This window comes from Acomys minous (genome assembly GCF_964271855.1).
Source record: "Acomys minous genome assembly, chromosome: 7".
Taxonomy (NCBI): domain Eukaryota; kingdom Metazoa; phylum Chordata; class Mammalia; order Rodentia; family Muridae; genus Acomys; species Acomys minous.
Genome location: NC_140488.1, coordinates 109,776,526 through 109,802,511, shown reverse-complemented (window position 1 = coordinate 109,802,511; position 25,986 = coordinate 109,776,526). Strand labels below are relative to the sequence as shown.

Genomic DNA, 25,986 nt, shown 5'->3' with positions numbered 1-25,986 from the left:
AAGGAATGGTGTGCTACGGGTACAGGCTTCAAAATGGACGAACTTTCAAAGTATGCATATAGAAAAAAAATCACATACAGAGTTATCCACATCTAAAATAAACAAATACATAGAAAAAAAATATAGGTGAAAGGTTGGTAGAAGACAGGACTCAGGGGTGACTATTGATAGTTTGGGATATTGCTTTGATTTTTTTTTTAAGTGTTGTAAAATTACATAGTCATGATGGTTGCATGGTTTTGTGAGAATAATAAAAAGCAATGAAGAGCATAGTTTTTTTAAGAATGACTTTTATAGCATGTGGATCATATCAGAACAGAAAGCCATACACACTCTACCTAGGTTTCTTGTGGCTAGTTTAAAGACATAATATAGATTCTGCCAGAGATGTAGTCTTGTTCCTTAAAGAAAGTACAGTTGGAAGCAACACCACCACAGGCTAACTCCTTGTGGACATTGTTAGGAATACATTCTGTGAAAAAGGAAAATAATAGAGTCAATAAAGCTTGGCAAAGCCTTTCAAGATCAGCCGTGGCTGGTATAATTATTCCCTGCAACGAACTACACATGGTTGCGGGTCAATAAGGTCATTGTACAAACAAGAAACAATTTTGAGAAAGAAGAGGACCTGGTGAAGACAATGGCCAATCATAAGAAACACTGTCAGTGAAAGAAAGGGAGATCTGGCAGCAGTTCTCAATGCTTGATGCCCCTTTGTACCACCCCCAGAACTTAAAAGAAACAGTGAATGCCTGGGCCCAGACCTAGCTAGTCTGAATTATTCAGTATGAATTGAAGGCTCAAGAGTCTTTCAAGCTCTTCAGGTGGTTCTAATACTAAGCAAGAGTGGAGGGTCATTGTTACAACTGTGAGGGTTGCAGACAATGTTCTGGAGGAACAGAGAAAGGCTTCTAAGGCCTTCAAGTTCATAGCTGAAAAATACCTTGGCCGTTTATAACTGACTTTGTCAAGTCAAAATTCCTAACATCTCCTCAAAGATAATTGGATGAGTTTATTTAGACTGCAGGTTTTTTACGGATGAAAACCACCAGCTTCAACTCACTCATCATTTCAGTTTGGAGCTTTATTTTGTAATGTCTAATGAAGCCTAATCTCTTCGAAACTTGGATTCTCTACCCCAAATAAACTATCTAAATATAGAGATAAATATATGCATATCTTAAGGAACATAACTAGTAGGTAAATTAAAATATTTTGTAATCAGACTTGACAACAAAATATGATCTGTGACTTCGGTTTTTTAAAAAATCGTTCTAGTTCTACAGGGACTGAGGAATTTGCTTGCATCCACAAGTTGCATTGCTAAATCCAGAAAAGTCTTGCCCAAAGAAGGACAACTCAGCCTTGATAAAACAGATACAGACCACTGCAAAGGAACAAAAGGCAAACAGCCTCTGGGCCCTTAACTTATCTCCTAGTGGTTTCTGCATTTTTTTCTTCTACTTTGTAAACAGCTTTGTTTTCTCAAAGGCCAGAAGGCCAGAATGTTTACAGACTAGAAGCGCCTTAAGACTGAACCAAGCTAAAAGTAGTGTGCTCTGAGACAGCAACAACAAATAAAAAACAAAGATAAAAAGGAACTGTCACTGAAGACAAATCTAACTAAGCACTCTGGCTTCATTTGTTCTTAGTTGATCTAAATAGCACCGATTTCAGAGGTTGAATATATTTTTTAATATGAAAGCTTCTTCCACTGGTTTGTTGGAGGTAGCACATCTAACATGTGAATTATAACAGTTGGCTAGGTTAATTCACAAATACTTAAAGATGGCCTTTGCTAAAGACGAATTCCTTAGAAGAGCCTACAGCTATCCCACAGGGGGTGGGGGTGGGGGGGATGACAAGCTAGGCAACTCTCTCTTCTTATCTTTCGGTCACCTGGTCACCTTTGCTGCCTCAACCTTTGCATCAGACACTGCTCAGTTCAGCAGAAGCCATGACCAGTGTAATACAACTTTTAGCCAAAAAGCAGTAAGGATCAATGGTCATCTACAGAAGCAGTAAGGAGGGCAGGAAGGATTCAACACAGGTTATCAGCAACAGCAGACTTTTCTAACACTTTCATCTCATGATCCCAGCCTTCAAACCTGTGAAAGAAAATATTTCTATTGCCTTAAGGCACCCAGTTTGGGAGCTGGAGAGATGGCTAAGTGGTTGAGAGTGTCTACTGTTCTGACAGAAAGGAGTTCAATTCCCAGTCCCCACATGGCTTGCAACTCTAGCTCCATGGTCTTCTGGGCCCCTGTGGAGACCTAGACTCTCACATTCATATACTCACACATGCACATACACATAATTAAAACTAAAATAATCTTTTCAAGAGACATATAATTTGCCACAATTTCTGGTGCCAACCACAGACAGTGTGACCCATCCTTATGTACATATCAAAAAGAATTGAAAACAAGCAGTTAAGCAAACAGTTGCATATTGTTAGCAAGACACTGCCCAGAGCCATATAAAAGGACAAACCCTCACATAGTCTCTCTCTCTCTCTCTCTCCCCCTCGCCCCCCTCCCCCGTCAGTCTTACTTTTCCTCTCTCTTTCTCTTCTTACTGTCCCTGTCCCTGTCCCTGTCTCTGTCTCTGTCTCTCTCTGGGGTACCCCTTCGCTCTTTCCTTCTGCCCCCATAATCACTTAATAAACTCCGTATAACATAATACCTGTTATCTGGTACCTTATTACCCTATACTTTATACCTTATCTTACCTTACTGCCTTAATTATAAATCATAACACATATGCTGTTCACAGTAGCACTATTCACAATAGCCCAAGTGTTTAATCAGATCAGGAATGGATAAACAAAATGTTTATGTATGTATGCAATGGAGTGTTGTTATTCACTCAGAAGGAGGAATACATAACCTATTATGTTTGAGACTGTGGATGAACCTTGAAAACATTATGCTAAGTGAAAGGAACCAGACACAGAGGCCAAAGATTTAACGATTGCATTCATGTGAGGTATCCTAAACTGCACTTTAAAATAGGTAAAGTGGTAAAGTTTATGTTGTGTTTACTTTCCCATATTCGGAAATAATATATAACCACGGCAAGTCCAAAGGTCCTGCCACCTGAAGAAAGGGTGTGTTTGGGGAACTGAAAAACCTACTGGAGGCCAAGAAGGGAGTAGGAATCTAGAGAGAGGTCAGTTTCTCCAGGCATGCTAAAGTGACAAGAAGAATTTCTTTTGTTTATCTAAATGTGAGGGGAGCTCTTCTTTTATGTTATCTCAAAACTGGAGAAGAGCACTACCCCCAAAGCCCCTATCTGCTCCCTGCTTCTACAATTCCTTCAGTCTGTTGACTATGTAACATTTCATCATAAGCTTCAAACACAATCCTTAGCATGTCACTCTCTTGCCTTCTAAAAACCTCAAAGGGCTTTTCCCCCCTATCACTGCACTTGAATCAAATTTCACCTTGTTACCTCAGCTTTGAAAACATACCTGAGCTGGCTCCAACTTTATCTGCTACTGCCCTGTCATTGGCCCTGTGTTTCATCTGCTTTGCCAAAAACAAAGTGGTATGGTTTCTCCCTACAAAACAAGGGTGTTTCCTACTAACTGAGGAAGAAAGAGGAGAGAGAGAGAGACAGAGAGAGAGGAGGGGTAGAGAGAGACCACCATGAGAAGGGTTTATTCTTTTATATGTCCCTGGGCAGGGCCACGCCCCCATGGCAGGTAAGCAGTGACATCACTGGTAGGCAGACTGAAGCAGTATGCTAACATCTTTCCTTCTTGTCATTTAAATCTCAATACAGATGTCACCTCCTTGGGGATAGGGAAGGCATTCTGGATGACAACAGCCAGTCACCCAGTCATTGTCTATTCTCTTCCTTGGCATAACATTTCGCCAACATTTTCTTGTTTATATACTTAATTTTGGTTTGGGTTCCGGATTTGTGTGTGCTTAGACCTTTTCTGTTGTTGGTTTTATCACCCTACTCCACTCAGTAAATTGTAAACTCTAACAGAGGATGGCATTTTTGTCTTGTTTTGTTCACTGCTGTATCTTCAGCACATATATACAGGAGGAACGCCAAGGAAATTGCTGAACAAATGAATGGTGCACAACAGTGACTCAATAGAGGATTGTTGACTAGTTGAATAAGGGTGTGATATTTGAAATGAGCCTTGAAGTATAAATGGGATAATGGTGGTCTTTGAGGACTGCAGAAGCAGCTCGTTACAGGCTAGAAGTAGCATGAACAAAGGCAGCTTGAACAAAAGCAAAAAAATCACTTAGGAAAGTGGCAAGGTAGCTAAGGGACCCAAGGGAGGCAAAAAACAAAAGCCAAAACAGAAAACCAAATGTTGGCTTTGCTGTTCTGGCAGAGGACCTCCCTCTGGCTAAAGGCCTGTGAGTATCTAGTGCATGCAGTAGGAGTGGTGGAGCATCCCCTGTTAGTGGCATGGTTTAATCCAACATAGTTTAGGGAAGTAATTTGGGAAGCAGTATGAAGATTGAGAAAACAGTGGGGGAAGTAATTGTAATTGAAGCAAGGTCAAGACCCGAGGACGTGGCAACAGCATTGGGAAGAACATGTTGGGGCATTTTCTCAATACTGCCGACATTACATTTCACTTGGAACCCTGAGATTTATGATGTGTGGCCTTCCTCTCCCAGAGATTCTGATTGTTTTGGTTTACGGATGGGTACTGGCTATTATTTTAGAAAGCTCCCCAGTTGATTTAGGTAGGATCAAAACCCTTGGGACTGGCAACAAAACAACAACAACAACAACAACAACAAAACTGTTCTGACATCAAATAGATGTCCCCAAGAACAGAGAAAATCTGGATGATGAGAAGAAAATATGATAGACCTCTAGTCTGAGTAAATTTGGAGATCAGATTTTAGCACAGCAGCCATAGCGTATCATAGATGCCAAAAATAAACTAGCATACAGTCATTCAGAAATACAGAATGAACATTTTTAGTCTTTATGGTAAATTGATGGTATACTATTGAGAAACAACAGAAAAATATATGCTATATCATCTTAACTATCTGTATAAAGACTTATAGGAAGGATACTGGAAGGAAGTATATATATGAGCTAAGCATTGTGATGTAATTCTATATTCTCAGCACTCAGGATGTGGAGGCAGGAAGACTGCTTCGAATTTGAGGCCAGCCTGGAGTATACAGTATGAGGCAAGCCTGGGCTACATAGCAAAACCTTATCTCTAAAACAAAGTTGTAGTTGTAGATACTTTATTCATCTAGACCTACAGAGTCAACTAACCTGGGCCCATGAGGCCTCACAGAGACTAAACCAACAACCAAGGAGCATGCATGGGCTGGACCTAGGCCCCCTACATATATGTAACAGATGTGCAGCTTGGTCATCATGTGGGTCCCCTAACAATGGGAGTAAGGTCTATCTCTGACTCTGTTACTTGCCCCTAGATCCCTTTCCCCTAGCTGGGCTGTCTTGTGTGGCCTCAGTGGGAAAGGATGTGCTTACTCCTGCTGTGACTTGATGTGCCAGGGTAGGTTGATACCCATGGTGGTGAGGGGAGGCCCTCACCTCTGAGGAGAAAGAGAGGCGAGGATGGGGGTGTGTAAAGATGGGACTAGGAGGAGAGGAAGGAGGGAGGTCTGCCATCTAGATGTAAAGTGAATAAATCAATTAATGGAAAAACATATTTCAAGGGTCAGAGTCAGGGAGGACCAGAACAAAACAGTGTCTTCTAGATGACAGGGCCACTGCACTCATGAACTCACAGGGTCTTTCATTGGCCTGCACAAGAAGAAGCCAGGCAGCTCCAGCACAGAGGAGAAAAGAGCTCCTAACCATTCATGGCTTCTGGAGAGAGAGAGAGAGAGAGAGAGAGAGAGAGAGAGAGAGAGAGAGAGAGAGAGAGAGAGAGAGAGAGAGAGAGAGAGAGAGAGAGAGAGAGAGAGAGAGAGAGAGAGGAGAGAGAGAGAGAGTTAAGTTCCTGGTAGAGGAACTTATTCCAGAAAATAATCCGATTTTTAATTTGTTCACTTTACATCCCAAGCACAGCCCCTCCCTCCTCTTCTCCCAGTCCAGTTCACCCACCTCTTTCCATTTCCCCTCTCCCCTTCTCCTCAGAAAATGGAAGCCCCCCCCTCTCACTCTACCAACCCACCCCAGCACATGCACATCAAGTCACATCAGGACTAAACCTATCGTCGCGCACTGAAGCCCAACAAGTCAGCCCAGGTAGGGGGACGTGATCCAAAAGCAGGCAACAGAGTCCATGCCAGAGACAGGCCCCACTCTAATTGCTAGCGGACCTTCATGAAGACCGAGCTGTCTGTCTGTCAGCTACATATGTGTAGGGGACCTAGGTCCAGTCCATGCATGCTCTTTGGTGCTTCAGGCTCTGTGTGAGCCCCGTGGGCCTAGGTTAGTTGACTCCGTTGGTTTTCTTGTAGAGTTCTTATGCCCCCCAGGTCCTCCAACCTTCCCCCTAACTCTTCCACAAGACTCACTGATCTCTGCCTAACGTTTGGCTGTGGGTCTCTGCATCTGTTTCCATCAGTTGCTGGATGGAGCCTCTCAGAGGACAGTTATGCTAGGCTCCTGTCTGCAAGCATAGCGGAGTGTCATTAACAGTGTCAGCGGTTGGCTCTGTCTGTGGTACGGGGCTTAAGTTGGACCAGTCTTTGGCCCTTCTCTAAATCTCTGCCCCCTCTTTATCCCTGCATACCTTTTAGTCTTAAAATAGTATTTTTAAAAGCAAGGACTTATTTATCTTACTGTCTGGAATCTAATCTTGTCCTAATAAAACTATATTGCAATTTTTTTGAAAAAGGATTTTATAATTCCTCAAATTTTATATTTATAATCAAAAACAATATTTTGTAAAGAAACTCTCTGCCTAAAAGATTACACAATATTATAGTTTCAGGATTTAAAGGGAGAAATCTGTAAACTGTTTCGAAAAGTTGTGTATGTGAACTTTGAAGACATTTTCTGTCTTAGTTTGCTTTCGATTGCAAAACTAGGGAGGAGAGAGTTTAACTAATTTCACAGGTTACAACCCATTATTGAGGGAAGCCAGGGCAGGAACTTGAAGCAGGAACATGGAGGCAGGAACTCAAGCAGAGGCCATGGCGGAGTGTTGCTTACTGGCTTGTCCTCAGACTCATGTTCAGCTATGTTTCTTATACCTGCTCAACACCGCCTACCCTGGGGTACATAGCATAGCCCACAGTGGGTTGGGTCCTCCTGTATCAGCCATTAATCAAGAAAATGCCCCCACAGGCTTATGTACAAACCAATCTGATGGAGGCATTTTCTAAAATGAGACTTCCCCTTCCAAGATGTCTCTAGATTGTGTCAAGTTTATGTATGCGTTTGCACATGCATGCGCGCGCACACACACACACACACAAATTGCCAGAATATATTCATTTATCTACACTTCTATATTAATGTATTTGTGCGTCTCCAGGGTCCCTACCTGATTTTCCCAAGTGACTTTTATCCCAGGATTCAGAAATGCCTGCAGAACACACTGAATATGCTGGCACGATACACCCAGAGAAGAGCAGCAGACACCGAAACTTGGTTCAGAGGATACAGTTGTTCAGAGGGCATATAGATGTAGAAAAGCATGGAATGCTGGCCCTCATCTTGCCTCCACAGGCTTCCCATGAGCTTTGAGGAGAAAGGAAATATTCTAAAACTACATTTTTGAAAGTCCCAAAGATCCCGGAAGCACACAAAGGGTTGTTGCTAATATAGCCTGCTTATCACCAACATTAACAACAAAAGCATGGACAAAAGGTACTGTTCTCATTTTATCAGAATGACAGTTGAAGGGTCAGACCATGGGGCGGGACTCAGCTTCCTCAAAACCAAAGAAACCTAACATAAGTAAAAGGCCAGCAGCACTAACAGTACTCTAACTCCGAGACTGAGAATGGGCGCTCTCCCTGCTTGCTAAGAGGACAGGATTGTAAATACAAGTCTCCCCCTCCCTATATACCCCAGGAACTTGCTAAAACACTTTGAGAGAAATTTGAGAGAGAAATTCTTTAGTTTTGCTTGTGATGTTTATTTGGATCTGTTGTTGTTGTTGTTGTTTACCTCTTGGGGTTTAAAAATGTATTTAATTTATGTATATGAGTGTTTTGCCCAAATATATACATGTGCACCATGTATGTGACGAGTGACCTTGGAGGTGAGAAAACGGGGTTAGATCACCTGGAGCTGGAGGTACAGATGGTTATGAGTCATTGTTTATATCCTGGGAATCAACCCTGGGTCCCCTGGAAGAGCAACAAGTGATATTAACTGCTTAGCCATCTCTCTAGCCCTTGTTTTTGATTTTTGATCCATCAGCTCTTCTTCTACGACCCTGTGATACAAAGGTAAACATATGTAAAATGTATTTAGAAGACTACTTAGCCAGATGGTGTTGGCACACATCATTAATCCCTGTGGAACACTGCTGGAAAGGTCAAAGTCTGTTGTATCTGGATAGCCAACAGAACTTGGTCTATTACAACAGACTCCTTTTCTCAGCAGAGTCCTTTCTTTGCCTTATCTGGGGAACCCCAGATCTTGGAAGGAGTGTCACATAGCCCTCAGGGAATATTAGAGGCCTGACCCTCTCCTGATAGGACCTGTTCAACAAGTAACTGGGGATTCCTGGGAGTACCCGGGGATTCCTGGAAGTAACCCACCCTATGCTGAGAAGGTCCTAGCCTTTAGCAAATGACCTTTAATCATGCCTGGAAGTTCTTCCCCTACCCATAGGATAACTAAGTACTGTGTTTTCCTTCATGTAATGGGACCCTGAGTTATTGCAGGTAATGCATGTACCACTGCTTGTAGATTAAGCATCCTGGCACCTCTAGACCCAGTGAGTCAGACACACTTATCCACAAACCCCCTCCCACTGCCCAAGGTTTATAAATCAAGGTTAGCTGGCTTGCTCTCTGGTGCTTTTGCCATTCCTCCACCATGAAAGTCAAGACACTGATGGCAGAGGTGCCTTGGCAGACGCTGAAACCCGTTCCATTGCCGCCAGCTTGGTGCTGACCACCAGTGAAGCACTGCCAGGCCTGCATCTCACCAGACCTGCCTGCAGGCCACCTGCTTCCTCTGCCATGCTTAGCACAGCAGCTTGACCTAGGGATATAACACTGTTGGTATCATCAGGATTTATGCCGTTCACAGGTCTCCACTGCCAGGTGATACTAACAATCTCATTCTGAAAGAGCTAAATTAACATTCCATGGAAAACTCTTTCAAACACTCTGGCCTAGTGCATGGGCCTCACCCTAAAGTGCTCTAGCCAGTCTTGAGAAACAAGACCTTTGACCTCAAGGTCTTTCTATTCTTGTCCGGAAGCAGACCACACCTGGACTGATCCACCTGAAGCAGAACCCAGGCAACTACAGGCCCGCCAGACAATGGACTACAAAGTCCAGCCCTTGGGAGGCAGAAGCAGCTGGATCTCTGAGTTTGAGGCCAGCCTGGCCTACAGAGCAAGTTTCAGGACAGTCAAGGCTACATAGAAAAATCCTATCATGAAAAAACAAAGCAAAACAAACACAAATTGCAGAATTCATTATTGGAATACTGGAAATAAAACAACCCATATACCCAGCCAAGTGTTGTGATTCATGCCCATAATCCCAGTACTCAGGAGGCTGAGACAGGGGGATTGTGAGTTCGAACCAGCCTGGGCTACATAAGCAAATGCTGTCTTAACACAATATCCCTCAATAATGATTTTAGTTATAGTTATTCATTCTGCAAAAGTATGTACTATCTGCAAGAAATTTACTACTATGTCAGTAGCTCTTCACCTTCCTAAAGTGTATCCCTTTTAATGTAGTTCATGTAGTGGTGAACCCAACCATAAAATTAAATTATTTTCATTGTTAATTCATAACTTTAATTAAGTGTAATATAAATATCTGATATGCAGGGTATCTGGTATGCAACCCCCACGAAAGGGTCACTTGACTCCCAAAGGAGTCTCAACCCACAGGTTGAGAACAGCTGTGCTAGCTATTACAGCTGTGAGCCAAACAAACAAGATCCCTACCCTTGGGGAGTCTACCTTCTACTTGGGAAGAAAAACAGTGGAGTAGAGTTTAACATATGCATACTATAGAATATGTAAAACAAAGCCTAACTATTAGATACATTTAGCTGTATCAAAGCAAAAAACACATTAAGGTGAAATATACCATAAATAAATTTGACATATAAATCAGAGTGGGAAAATATAAATTATACTTCAGTGATTACAATTGTAAAATTTATTAGTGTTCATTAGTGTTCATGAGGAGAAAATTTCACCTATGAAAAATCTTCATTTGACTTTTTTTTCCAAGTTGTACTCCATTTTGAATAAAATTGTTTTCCTTCTTGGAAAATCATTACAGGCACCTTCCTTCTATTTCAAGCATGGCTTCTGGGACAAAGGAAGTGTGGATAGAGTTTTCTAGGGAAACTCTGAGCTTTGGCCTTTAAGATGAACACAAATTCTGGTGGAGGGACAGAGCAGATTTTTTTTTCCATTACCCATTTCTTGCTAAGCTCAAGGAGGACATGACTATGCTTAAGCTCATTTCTTGGAACCAAGGTGTCATTGTTCAATGCATTTGGAAACTCCCACTGATGTGTTTACTGTCTGTATTTGTATGTATCTCTAAAGAAACCATCTAGCAATGGAGGATCAGTTTAAAAATGATACTGCTTCATAGTCAAATCTCACTTGGCTCTCAGCTATTACTTTTGATAGTCTTTTTTTTTTAATGTTACAGAGATAAAGAAACCTACAAAATGCATTTTTTTTCCTGGCTCCCTCTCCAGCTGGCTTCCTGTTAGATTTGCCAGTGAGAAACACTGGTAGACAGACTATAGTATGAGGAAGAAAGAGAAGCCTTTTCTCCCGTCTCTGGGGTCCTTGCAGCAGAAGCAACAGCAAGACTACAGGGAACTCTTTATTCTCGACAGCATCTGTGGCCGTTTTAACAACAGTGAAGCCTTTAGATCCCTGGGCTCCCACTCAGTGCTAGCCGTGCCTCTAAAAGGAGTAGCTACTGCGCTGTTGGCAGAGCTGTGTTGGACACAGCCTAGTGGGCCCCAGCACAGCAGTGGAATAGCTTTCTGCCCTCTCAGCAGTCTACACTGTGGTCGATTGTTCGCAAAACTAGAAAATTACTTCACAAAATAATGGCTGGCTTGCTTCACTTTCAAAAGTATATGTCATCTTACTCTTTTCTCATTCAATCCCCTCCTCTACTGCCCTCCTAAATCCCCCCTCGCCCTCTTGTTATGGGTTCCCTTCTGCCTCCCAATTATACCCCCATCCACTTCCATGATGCATTTTCATGGTGATGGTAAAGTCTTTTCCATAAAAATGAAACCTATTTCTTCTCTCTTGAATCTGGGCTGGCTTTGTCCTTTATTTTGAATCGTTGAATGCAATGAAAGTGACATTGTGGGAGTGCCAAGCTAAGGCTTCAAAACATTCATGTGTTTCTGCTCACTGTCTTAGAAGCCTACGAGAACGAGCACAGACTAGCTTTGGAGAGAAGGAGTTAACCTTGCGCAGTCTAGCTAGCCCACTTATCCCAGCTGACGCTTTAGCTATGCAAGGGAGCCCCCGCCAAGATCAGCAAAGCCAACAACATACCACCATGCACAGCTGCAAGAGAAAGCTCAAGTGAGACCAGAGAGCTGTCCAGAAGAGCTTAGCTGACACTGCTGACCACAGAATTGTCTCTTAGATAAACGTATCGATTTTAAGTAAGTTTCTTGCACTTCACTAAGTTGAGGATGGCTTGTTACAGGCGAATAACTAACCCTTCCCTAGTTTTCTGAGACTTTATACCTTTATGGCGCATTGCTAACATTAAGTCCTTTCCCCCCATTAAACCTGGAGAGCGCTTTCTGCTTGCCTTATTGGAAACTCACTCACACGTCTTATGTCCACAGAATGGAATTCTATACAGCCATTACATTTGTGGCATACTAGATTTTCTAAACAGAAAATCCCCCAAATCGTGTTTATAAATGAAAGCTGAAAGGACAAAAGTATCTATAGTGTAATCCCTATGTGCGTTCGTGTATTTGGAGATAAAAATGAATACTAATAACCATGGCTTCGTGATTCACACATCACCACTTCCTGATTTTTTTCTTTCATTCTCAACCTTTTTATTTTTACATTTACTAAATGATTGTTGAACAAGTGATTCTTTTGTAATCAGAAAAGACCCATTTTTAGTGTCTTTAGTGATTGTCTTCAGAACATTCTGCAATGATATTTGATTTGGGGGGAGCCATAAAACCCTCTATAACTCTATTCTAAGCAACATTTTCAAAATCACAGCTTCTTTCTCAAAAAGTAAGTGGCTTGAGAAGATACCTTTATCCTTGCTAGCAGTATTCCCAGGCGAGGTTGCAGTCAGTCCTTTTACCCTATAGTTGACAGTAGTGTAATTCATCTGAAGTGGGACCTCCAACATTTTCTCCTGTCAGCTCTCTTTCAATCCCCCGTATTTTCTTACTACACGACTACCACATGAGCATCCTCTGGATTGCATACCTTACCGATACCCAATTCTAACTAAAGATTCACTCTCGAGGCATATATGTCCTGGATTACTGAGGATCTTTTATTAAAATTATGTTATGTTTACACACATATTAAAATATTTATAATAATATTCTATTTCTCTCACATGAAATACATAATTGATGAAGGCCTGGCTCAGAAAATTCAACCCAAAATATAACAGGTTCAGGAACTCAAGTTCTGCCCAGAGGCCGGGCCATTATTAGTCATATTTACCATGTTTATCTGCCTTTCTTCTTAAATCAAACATGAACTAATGTTCACTAACTTCAGTCTAATGTTTCCAACGCATCACTGACAAACACATTTTAATGAAGTTTGTTTTTATTATCTTTGATTGTCCTGTAACTAGCAAACCAATACATAAAAATAAATATGGTAGACGAATGAGATAACACAGTGGGTTAAGGCACTTCTTGCTGAGCCTAATGCCCTAATGGCCATGTGACCCATAGGGTAGAAGGACAGACCCAACTCCCATGGGTTGTCCTTTGATTTCTACACATGGGCACTGATATGAGTGTACCACCCTCAATAAGTTAATAAAATTGATAAAAAGCTAAAGTATCAAAATTTCTTCTAGATAGTTAAACTAAAATGTAATTAAACAAACAAACAAACAAAAATATATGGATGCCACATAACATAAGCCAGGCACCATATTACTGAAATGTATGAATGACCACATTGAAGGTGAATACTGAGCCAGCATGACTAAGCACAGCAGAACACTGTGTTAAATATCACTGTGTGAAATTCTGATTTTAATCAGTGCATATGTGTATAATCTTAGACCTAACAATATTTTTATTAGGGTGAACCCCATCCAAGAGAGAATAGCTTCTAACCATTGGCATATATCATCATAATTGAAGACAACATTGATTTATCAGCTGTTTACATTAGAATTTGTTTTTTTTTAGTTTTATTTATTTGATATCAGAATTCTAACCCAAACAGTTTGATAGACCAATGCAGTCTTGATAATAGTTTTAGACTATCAGATCACCTAGGTTCTCACCCAGCCTTGGTGCTTACCAGTTTTTCTATCTGTAATGTCGGAATACTACCTTATTATCTTCACATTAGATATTCGATGCCAAGAGTTTAGAACAATTTTGACATGTTAGATTGTGAATAAAGTTAATTATCATTATAACAACAATATGCTATCCCATAATTCCTGAAATTTAGATTAAAAAATAGAAAAATTACTTAAATTTAACATTTTCAACCTTAGGAATCAACCTGTCAGGAGACTATGGAATTAGTTTAAGGGGTCTCTGGCATTTAAAAAACAGGAATAAAAGAGTTAATAAGATCAAAATACACTGAAGGTAAGTCTCAAAAAATTAATTAAAAAACATTGACTCTTTTAAAAACATGCATGAAATGGAATATTGAAGTACCTTATATATAGTAAAACTTAAAAACTGAGACACATACACACACACACACACACACACACACATACACACATACACACATACAAACACATACACACAATACAAAATTCAAAGTCTTTAACGAAGCCATGGCAAGGAATGTTGGAGGCTTTGCCATGTCCTTGCTTGGCTTGACCAGGAATGGTGAAGAAATAGGTAACAGAACCAGGGACACAGAAAAGCTCTGATAGGGCGGTTTCAGCTCTCTGATGGAGAACTCAAAGTACTCCAGAAGCGCACCATGTTTATTGTGTACAGGTGGAAAGAGAGAAGGACTTTTGTTGCACACAGCTCAGTATGAAGATGGAAAAATAGGCAAGGAGGCAGAGTTATTGTGTATAGCTGTACTGGGTGGCAGGCTTAGCTCATTTCAGTAGGGGCAGTTTTTGTCAGGGAGCAAAACAGTGTTCAGACCATAAAAATCCGGGGGAAGAGAGGTCTTATGGACGTGTTCTGCACACACAGCCAACATCTGCACCTGGGCTAGAGAAAGACACTGTCAACCCTCTGAGTCTCGCCCAAGGAAGGCTTTGCCATCCCCATGGTTCTGAGGCATTGGGTCTTAGCATGGCTGTGTCCATGTGTCTGAAATGTTCCACACAGGCTCTGGTTTGGAATATTTGGTCCCTAGCTGCTGGCACTGCTTTGGCCTTGTGGAGCCTTTAGGAAGTTGGGCTTGCTTATAGGGAATAGGTACTTTGAAGATTTTAACCAGGCTCTGGTTACAGCCTGCTCTTTTAGTTTTTTACCTGCATCCAAATGAAAAAGCATTGTCATACTCTGGATGCCACAGACAGAGCTGCTGCAGCAGCCATGCCTTTTTATGCCATAAGAGACTGTCGCCCTCTAAAAATATCAGCTTAAATTTGTCTCCTTTTATGCCGCTACTGTCAGGTGTTTTGTCACGGTAATTAGAAAAATAACTGAACCAGGCATAAATGTGAAAAAGGTATTGAATCAAATCACTAAGTGGAGAAATACTTACAATGAGGTCAGGCAGGAAAGTTCCAGTAGAGCCCGTTTGAAGAGACCAACGATCCCAGAGTCAGGAATGTTAAAACAGAAGGAGATGGTGGTTTTCATATCTAAAAAAAAAAAGAGTTTCAAAATCTCCCCTACATCTTGACAGAATAAGCCATGCATCATACTTAGTGAATTTCTTGAAATAGGCAAACACCCTGACAATATGTAGTAATCATGTCCATTAAATTATGAGTAAACCTTAAGAAGCAAGGATACTCTATGTAAATAATAAAGATGACAGAAAGGAGAACCAGGTATTTGGATCACATTTGGCTTTAATTATACATGTATGAATTTAGGAATTATTTTTGTGCCCCCCCCAATGGGCTCATGTGTTTCAAATTCTCCTATCTAGCAGGTGATACTTTGGGGGTAGGTTGTAGGAAACTTTAGGACTCTTGCTGGAGATAGTGGGTAACTGGGGGCAGACCTTGAGGTTTTATAGCCTTGACATAGTTCCTATGTTCTCTCTACTTCCTGACTATGGATGTGGTGTGATCAGCAGGCTCTAGCTCCTGACACCATGCTTTCCCTGCCATAGTAGACAGTATTTCTTCAAACTGTAAGCCAAAGTAAACAATCTTCCCTTAAATTGCCTCTTGATGGTACTTCATCACAGGAGTAAGATAAGTAACTAATACCACTGATAACTATCAAAATGGGCTAGCAATTGTGACTCACTGGACTGTTGAAAGTTGGAGAAAGCAAGTGTGTACTTACTGGCTACTTAATGGTGTGACTTGAAACAGTGGCAGGCTCAGCTTCCAGACAGAAGTGGGAAAAGGCTCTAATAAAAGATAAACAAAACTGAATACTCATGGGAAGAATACCAACTCCATCCTTCCATCAGCCCTTGGGAAAATTCAAATACCTGTGGCCCACTGTCTCATAAAGAAGAAGGCACATTTAAATTCCAATGCAGTCCTCTTTCACTTAGCTATCAGAAAGGATCGCCCTAGCCATGACAGCTTCCTTTTAGCTTTCCCTTTAAAAGTAGCAGACACCAGACGCTTAAACCCCAGAGGTCCATGTCCACCTGACAACCGACTTGACACCAACTAACTACCTTCAAAGTACATAAGAACTGAAAAACAATGCCTTTCCTTCCCTTTTTGTGAGCATTCCAGTGCCTCATTGAGATGTGTGTATTTGTTTCGAATTTACTATTTCTTTTTCCTACCACTATGGAGACACAGCTAGAAGCTGAGGCAAAGCAAATTTCTTTTTTCATGTTCTCTACCACAATTTTTCCCTTTGCTTCCAGAACATGGACTTGAAAACTCATAGTAGTCCTGCACAGCTCACCTCTTAGGTTATTGGCTCTCTCATTCAGTGAAGCACAAATGTGCAGTCATTCTCTCTCTAATCTTTGCCACACCTAGCACAGGCATTTGTTTCATAGACATACTATGAATGCTTGCTGAATTGAACCACCTGCCCCATTTCACAGGGATGAAACCAGCCAGTTATCGAGAAAAATGTTAAAATGGCTCACACTCTAGCTGTAAAAGGAAAAAATCTAGAACGATTATTTTTCCCTTTGAAATAAGAAATGCTCGTCTAAGATGGTTTATAATTTTATAAGATGTATTCTTGAGTTTTGATTTCCAATTCTTTGATAAGGCAAAAAACAATTTCATTGCAACTGAAATAAAAATCAGAGGCAGACATACATTAAATGTATCGGGTTTTTTTTTTCAGGATCTTGTTTAATTTCTTGGATCTTATTTATTTTTTCCCATGACTTAAACATGTGGTCAAGATGTAATTTGAGAAGATTGCTAAACTAAATGCTGAAAGCTTTACTAATATAATTGTTTTATTTTTATTTATGTAGTGTGCACCTGTGCAGTTGCACATGCATGTGGGTCTTCCCAGCAGCTAGAAGAATGATTTGGATGCTCGGGAGAGAGTAATTAGCTGCCTGCCATGGGTTCTGGATGCCAAACTCCAGTCCTCTGGAAGAGCAGTAAACCCTCTTAACAGCATAGCTTATCTCCAGCCCCCAAATTAGTAAAACTTATTGGCAAACTGCAACTCTCCTTTAACTTCAAATTTTAAAAACATCCCTACTGCCTTTAATGCCAGCACTCAGGAGGCAGAGGCAGGCCGGTTTCTGTGAGTTCGAGGTCAACCTGGTCTACAAAGAGAGTCCAGGACAGCCAGTGAGGACTATAGGAGAAACCCAGTCTCGAAAAAACAACAAAACAAAACAAAACAAATAGCTACCAATCCTCATCTTCTCATTTATTCCAATCGGCCTCAAAGCTGGTATTTTCCATGAACAAAGCCAATGAACTACTGGTAATTATGCTACTGAAAGCGTAAAGTTCATGTTACAGACTGGGAGAAAATTTATAGACTGGGAGAAAGAGGCATGGCAGCTGAGTATGGTAACTCATGACTGTAATCCCAGCCCTTGGAAGGCTGAGGAAGGAAGATCATAGCAAGTTTGAATCCAGCTTAAGGTATAGAGTGAGTTTCAGGCTATCTTAGATTACAGAGACCTAAAAGGTAGTGGCGGCGGTTTACTGAAGTGATACTAATAACAAAACAGAGTAAGAGTCCCTTCTGAATCTTGTCCTCCAGTGTCATATTTATGAGCAAAATAAACATTGTTTTCAGACAGCAAACCATTTTAAAGTGAATTTCTAAGCACTGATCCATAACCAGGATAATAAAAACCCCACCTGTGAGTGCAAGATGCCAAACTAAAAGTCAAACTTCATTAGCAGCACTGCTCAGAGTTCCTGTGCAAAACTGCTTAGGTCCTGTGAATGAGGTACCCTCCCTCCCTCTAAGGCTCATGACAATGACAGCAGCTTCCTGGTGACTGCTAAGCTGAGTTCCTGCCATTCAGGATATTGGCACTGTGAGCTTCCTCTAGTAATTACTGGCAATCATTCATCAAGTCTGTTTTAAGGAAGGATTTTGAGTTATGCTCCTTGGAAGTTTAGCTTCGAGCCAAATTCTCCAGCCCACTGAGCAATCATGGGAACTATCTGTGAATTACTTTTCTCCTTAACAATCAATCTACTAAGAACTTTGGTGGTAGAAGTGCTTGCGAACTGCAGATTCCAAGGAGAATAAAGGCAAATCTCAGGTTATCTCTTGTAACTAAAAATCCAAGTGATACAAACACAGTGGAGGCAAGCATCAATTAATGAAACAGCAATTAAATTATTATCTCTTCTCCATAGAAATAGTGTGTTTATTTGAGGGCAGGGCTCAAAAAAGATCTACTGATAATTCTCATAGAATAATAGGTAGGCTAGCTAGATTTTCATCACTGTGAACAAATACTGGAGATGCTAGCGTAGAGGAGGAACTATCTGGGCACGTGTTTTCAGAGGTTATCATCCATGGTCAGCTGGACCCATTGACTCCAAGTCTGTAGGAGACAGAATACATGGTAGGCTGCGGTGGAAGAGAACTTCTCCCTTCTGCCTGCTAGGAAGAAGAAAGAGTCAGAAAAGAGCTTGGAAAAATATATCCTCCAAGGACACATTCCCGTGTCCTACTTCCTCCAACTGTTCCCTACCTCCAGTAGTGTCCACCACTTCCCAGAAATGCCATTCAAATCATTAAAGTTTCACTCAATTAGCCCACTGATCCAGTCAGAGCCCTTGTGATTCAGTTATTTCCTAAGGCTTACTGGCAAACAATCAAGGAGCTTTTGGGAAAGACACTTCATATCCCAACCATAACACTTTGAAAAGTTTCAGGAATTGAAAATTTGGAGTATAATTTTGTTGCTTTTAGCTGAACTTGTTGTGCATGACAGTTTATGTCAAGTTGACACACAAGTTAAAGTCATCTGAGAGGACACATCAATTAAGAAAATCCCTCCATAAGATTGGGCTGTAGGCAAGCCTGTAGGGCATTTTCTTAATTAGTGATCAATGAAGGAGAGCCCAGGCCATTGTGGGTGGGTCCATCCCTGGACATGTGATCCTGGGTTAGATAAGAAAGTAGGCTGAATAAGCCATGAGGAGTAAGCCAGTAAGCCATGGCCTCTGCAATCAGTTCTTGTCTTGAGGTTCCTGTCCTGTTTGAGTTCCTGTCCTGACTTCCTTCACTGATGAACAGTGATATGGAAATATATGCCCAATAAATCATTTCCTCCCCAAGTTTCTTTGGTCATGGTGTTTCATCACAGCAATAGTATCCCTACCTAATACACTTGGCCATTCAAATAAAAGAGAAAAGGAACCTAAAACTCTTAATGTGTTGTCCCAAGATAAACACAAGAAATTGGAATTCTATACTTTTCCTCAAAGAATCTTATCCCTCATGATCACTGAACTCAGATAGTATTAAGTCACAGCCTCAAGATACATAAGATTGGGCCTGGAGAGAGATGGCTCAGTGATTAAGAAGGTTGCCCACTCTTTAAGAGGATCCAAGTTAGGTCTCCTGCACCTATGTCAAGTGGCTCACGTAACAGGTTCAATGGATCTAATGGCCTCTTCTGTCCTCCACAGGCAACCCCTTACTCACACTTAAGTTTACACACACATACATAATGAAAAAAAAAATAAAACAAAAACTTAAAAAGTCACAGTATATGAGATAGTAGGGAATTATAAATTAGGTATGTGATCCTCATCTAGAGGTAATTTTGTGTAGAGAGGTGTTTGGCAATATCTACAGATGCTTTTGGTCGTTGTAAGTGAGAGGATAAACCTGATACCTGGTGAATAAAGAACGCAGATGCCTGATAAATGGCCCAGTTCCACCATTATCCAAAGTACCCAGGCCAAAGTATCAATAGTGCAGTGGTGAAAGCTGGGTTCATAAATTATATGCTGAAAATAAGGCCTCCAAGCCTTTTTATGTCACATGAGGAGCAGGGTTCAGTGAACATTGTATTTAATAATATTTAAATAATTACTGTGGCACATGGAAATATTTTATGTCTTGTGGGCCATTTGGTTTCTGCTTCGACTGTAGAGAATACTCATAAAAAGAATGTGTGTTCTCCAACAAAACTTTATTTTTTTTTTACAAAAAAATATATCCTAGATTTAGCTTGATGACAGTAGTGAACAATAGCTTGAAAGCTCCTGCTGGTGTAAGCTTGTCACTTATTGTTTATACTGTATTTATTCTTTATTAATCCCTTTCAGTTACAACAAGCTAGAAAACTAAATGTATGATTATTAACAAATTACTCATGTTCTATTTCTTAAGAAAGTTATACATGCACATGTCATTTGAACAAAAAATTTGGAGACATTTACCATCCGCCTTCAGAGTCAAACTAATGACATTGATAATAAACAAATTTAAGGTAACAAATGCATGAGCAGTGCATGCATGCATTATTTAAACTTGGTAGCTAAGAAGCCTATACCCGATGACAACAGTTTAACAAATATCTGTTCAGAAAGTGTGTTTGGGGTCACTCGGAGCCAAAAAAAAAAAAAAAAAAGAGAAAGAAAAACTTTTGTTTTGATTTTTTTCAAGACAGGGTCTTGTGATGACCGAGGCAACCTAGAACTTGCTAGGTAGCCTAGGATAGCCTGAAAGTTCATATCCTTCTGCTTCAATCTCCCAAGTGTTGAGATTATAGATGTGTGACCCAAGTCCAATTTAGAGTATAGCTTCTAATTTAGAGAAAATGGTCATTTTCAACATTTTTCTAATTCCATCCTTTCTGTGTATACATATTTAACTCATTAGCAGAAGAACATCGCAAAACAATAGATAAAATGGATTTTGTATTAGTTCTATTAAATCATTCAAATAAGACAAACACCGGTTAATCCTAACTATGACTTAATTTTATTTGTAGCCAATTCATAGACTCACCATGAAGCTATTAAAAGTTGATCTGTTAAAAGGAACACATAATATTACTACTAGTCCTATCAAAAATTCAATTGAAAAGTTCAACATTGAGAATACAGTTGTTTCGTGGTATAACATGAAAATAGCTTTTGTGCAGCATAGTTTCACGCCAAAACAAAGGCTTTTAATTTTCTTTTTACTGGATGAGGATGGACATACAGCAGAAGGATGTGTGAAACTAGCATACATGATCAAAAAACTGATTTCAAAAGAGCTATGCTATCATGTCAGTCTAAATAGAAAGGGCACTAATCAAAATTTACAAAGATATTAGACAAAATATTTAAAATACAAAATATCCTTTGTGATAACATTGGTATTGAATAGAGAAATGCTTATTGCATTTCAAACGTAGAAAGGCATGTAACGATTTTCACATGTGTGTGTTTGTCATCCTTCCTTAGAAAGGCACAGTGGGCAAGGTCACTTTACATACAAGAAAATTGTTCTTGTGGCAGCATGTAAGTAACTCAAAATTTGAATAGCTCTACTTTTCAGTGTCCTGATGACTTCTGAATGTATCTTGAGATAGTAGGTACTTTCCCAAGTGATTTGCAAGAAGCCATCCTCATCTCTTAAATTTCATAAGTGAAGAAAAAAAGGACCACGGAATGATGTCCTTAAATATGTTCTCTTGGCTTATGCTGACTTACACAGAAAATGCAGGGGCTATTAAGAGGTCACTAATAAGGAAGTGAACTGATGCTTCCTCTCTACTGCTCTGAAATGAAGTTAATAATGGGATCACTGACAAGGTCACTGAGCTCCAAATACACAGTCACTTCAGAACCTAATAAGGAGAAAAAGAGCATTTTGCAGCCCTCTGCAACTCTGCCCTGTGTAGATTTTTGCTATTTTTCAGCAGCCCAGTGCCCACTGCCACTTGCCTAGAGTGTCCCGAGTTTCCTTAGGAACCACTTCCCTCTCATTAGAGTGGACTCACTGGGATAGTTCTAATTTTAGTTTCCTGCCTGATCCCAGGGAAGCCAAAGGCATCTTGTCTTTCCTCGTCTTTTCCTGCTTTGAAAGCCAAACTGGAGGAGTTGGAATCTAGAGCAGTGGGTGCAAAGAAAAAAAAAAAAACCAACCAACCAAACAAACAATCTGAAGACAACACACTTAGTAGTTGCTTCCTAATTTTATTTGTTGACTGTGAATTCTGTACTTTCCTTTAATAGAAGCTGGCTAGTATTGTGTCAACTTAAACACAAACTGGAGGAGGGAACCTCAATTGAGAAAATGCTTCCAGAAGATCAGGCTATAAGCAGACAGGCCTCTAGGACATTTCTTAATTAGTGATCAATGTGGGAGGGCCCAGTCCTTTGTGGGTGGTGCCACTCCTGGACTGGTGGTCCTGGTACTATAAGGCATCGGGAGCACTCCATCTTGTCCTTCTTATCCTTTGCATCAGCTCCTACATCCAGGTTCCTGCACTGACATCCTTTAGTGATGGACTGTGATTTGAAACTGTAAGTTGAATTAAACTTTTCTGCCCCATTTGCTTCTGGACCTTCTGTTTTATCAAAGAAATAGAATCTCTAAATGAAACACCTAATTTTCTAAACCCCTATCTTGAGTTAAGCAAAATATTTTTTCCATTTACCTGATGAACGGGAACCCCATGTGACATGCCCTCCTTTAGCAATGTGTTCTCCTATACCCCTCTAAGGTCAATGACCATCCCTGCCCATCTTGTTTATCCTTAAGGAGGTTTATATCTTAGACGATATAAATTGCTCAAAGTTTGTATTTTTTTATTTTACCTTTGAGATTATAATTACAACACATCTCCCTTCCCCTTCCTCCCTTCAAGTCCTCCCATATGCCCCTCTCCACAATCTTTCAAATTCATAGCCTCTTTTTTATTTTTTACTATTTTTTTTGCATGTACACATGTGTGCACGCACACTCGCGAGTACACACACACACACACACACACACACACACACACACACACACACGGATTCAGTATGGTACTTTCTCAAGAGCACTTAAATTGCTGAAGAGATCTCTAAAAATCTTAAAAGGGGAAATGTCTAGCCATTTTGTCCCTGTATAGGGTGAGATGCTAAAATACATTGAATACTTCAATCTGTGCATGTTGCTGTGTTAGCCGAGAATTTTACACACAACCCCACGGCAGTGCTTCAAACAGATTGTTATTATAACTATTTATTATTCCTGGGAATAGTTTCCATCTCCAGATTGGATCTGGTGTTTAGGGTTAATTGTCAACTTGACAGAACCCAGAACCACCAGGGACAAGCCTTTAGGCACACTGGGAGGTTATCTAGGTTAGCCTTTGGGCATGCCTGTGGGAGATTGCTTTGATTAGGTTAATTGAAGTGAATGACCTGCCACTGTGGTTAGAACTATGCCGCAGGTTCAGCTTCTAGACAGTGTCATGAGGAGAAAGTGACCTTTGTATGTATTCGTTGTACTCTGCTTCTCCACTAGCTGCTTTAAGTGCCCCCTGATTTGATGTCCCCATCCTGATAGACTGTATCCTTAAACTAAAATACAGAATAAGCCCTTTCTACCTGAAGTTACTTTTGTCAGAGTATTTTATCACAACATGAAAAGAACTCAAGAAACCAGTCCTACCCATAATCCTGGGCCTTATCTAAAGGACTCATGAGCCATTTTATTTATTTATTTTCATTTTTTGAGACAGGGTTTCCCTGCGTGGTCCTGGGGGAACTCACTCAATAGACCAGGCTGGCCTTGAACTCAGACATCCTCCTGCTTCTGCCTCCTGAGTGCCGGGATTCAAGGTGTGCACTACAACCTAGCCCCGTATGCTATTTTATGCATACTTAGAACACTGATTTGTGCTAGGTCATCCAGTTAAAGTCTGGGGGGTTGTAATTCGAATGCATGTTAGTAAAGTCATTTTTCTTGTCTGACAGCAAAAAGATTTTCTCTCTGTGGCATTGTGTGTTCAAGCTCTGTCATTTCTGTGAGTAACTGGCCCAGTATATGGGCCTATGGGCAACATGGAAACATGAAGGATTTGCTTCCTCGTATGAAGCTGGACAGATTGGTTTGACCAAGTCAGAAGTACCCTTGTCTGGTTTCTGTCTGTCATTTCTAGACATTATCTTTCTTAGTAAATTACTAAGGTCTAATTTATACCCATTAAAATGATCTTAAGTGTACAGGATGAAGAACTTTAATAAATATATAAAACTACATAACCATCAGCCAGTTGAGAATATAGGATATTTCCATCTCCTGAGACTATCTCTCATTCTCTTTCTGATCAGTTTTCCTACTCACAAGGCAGGAAAAGTGTTTGCTTATTTATTTGTGTATTTATTTATGTCTTCAGTGCTGGGGATTAAACCTGCAACTTCATTATTATAACTCTACCTCTGAGTCATAGCCTCGTGGCCTTTTAAAGTTATTCTGATTTGCCTTGAACTCACTTTGTAGCCTAGGCAGGCCTTGAATGAAAGTCTCCTGCTTCAGCTTCTCAAGGAGTTGGGAATACAGGTCTGGGCCAGCAGGTTTCTAATAGCACTCAGATTTAAATGATTTCTGCATATTCTTGAGCCTCACATGAATGGAATTATGCAGTAAGTACTCTTTTGTTTAGGGTTCTTTTCACTCAACCTATTTTAAACATAAATTTATGCTGATGGATGCATTCTATTTTGCTCTTTTTACTGCTCATTCACGATATAAGTTATACTATAAAGTTTTTTGTTTTTTCACTTTTCTGTTGATGACCATGTGAGATATTTTCAGTTAATGGATAATTGAAATAAAGTATCTCTGAACACACACGTACAAGTCTTTTTTGTAATCTATGCATTTATTTGTTTCGTTTAATGGAGTGAAATTTCTGGGTCATGAAGAAAAGTTATGTTAAGTCATGCTAGAAAAAAAAAACCAAGAGATGTTACTTTGGCCTTTGTGTCAGCAATGAGAGCACTCCAATTGCTTCACTTCTTCGCCAACACCTGCTGCCTTTGATTTTTTTTCCGCATTCTGGTTTGTAATGGGATCTGACTGTAGTTTTCATTTGGTGAGTCCCTAATGACTAAGGATATTGAACACACTTTCCTATGATTGTGGGAAATTTACATCCCCTCAAAGCATGTTGAACCCTTTCTTTTGTTCCTTTTAAAGAAATATTGTCAGTGTCTACAGAGGAATTATACCACCACATTTAATTAGCCATATAATCCACATCCTAGACATGTGTCTGAAAGTATAACCTTCATTTCACTGGTTACCAAAGCTACCCTGATGGCGGGCATATGTACGTGGGTTGTTTTGCATTAGTTGTTCCAAACCAGATATTTGAAATTTATAGAGGGAGAACAACTCTGAACTACTATGTGTTCATTTAAGTTACTGATATATTTGCTAGTGTCATAAAACTGTAGCAATAACTCATCAAAGTCCAACTTCAAAGCTATTCTTTGAAAAAATGAGCAATATGCAACATGGGGCGTTTATTTCCTTTTTCCTGTTAGTAGCTGTGATCAACTGTGAGTGCTTTCAAGTTAAACAACACTTCCAGCCCTATCTGGTACTGTCTTGTTGTCAACCTGTTTCACTGACAGTAACCAGATATCCTTTTTACACACAACAGGAGGGATGTCTACTCTGCCCTCAGAATCATTTTCGACCTCTCTGGGCAACTGCATCCTTATTTTCTTAAGACTGTTGTGAATTAGATAACCTAGCACATCTCCCTCTTAACTTTGCAAAGGCATAGACAAATTTGCAAGTCAATTGCAAGGGACCTTATGTATTTTATATTTTAATTTTATTCCGGATTTAGTCCTTTGCATATTTTTAATTCTTCATGCTCTTAAAATATCTGGTAGAAAACACATTTAAGTCTTTTTTGGGAATGAAGTAGGGCATTCTGCCTCTGCATAGCTATCAGGAGTGCTTTCTAAGAAAAGGGAAGCCAGAGGCTGGGGAGATGGACGGCTCGGTGTGTAAGCATGCTTGCTGTGCACGCATGAGGATCAGAGTTTGGTTCCAAAGTGACTACAGAAAAAAAAAATCCAAGTTTGGTTGTGCCTACTTATCACC

At 40.3% G+C, this 25,986-nt stretch overlaps 1 protein-coding gene across 1 annotated transcript in view; it reads left to right on the top strand.

The window, feature by feature from the left end:
• The window catches only part of LOC311601770 (ferritin light chain-like), a 66,661-nt gene that overhangs the window by 7,799 nt on the left and 32,876 nt on the right, over window positions 1–25,986 (top strand). The window lies entirely within an intron of this gene.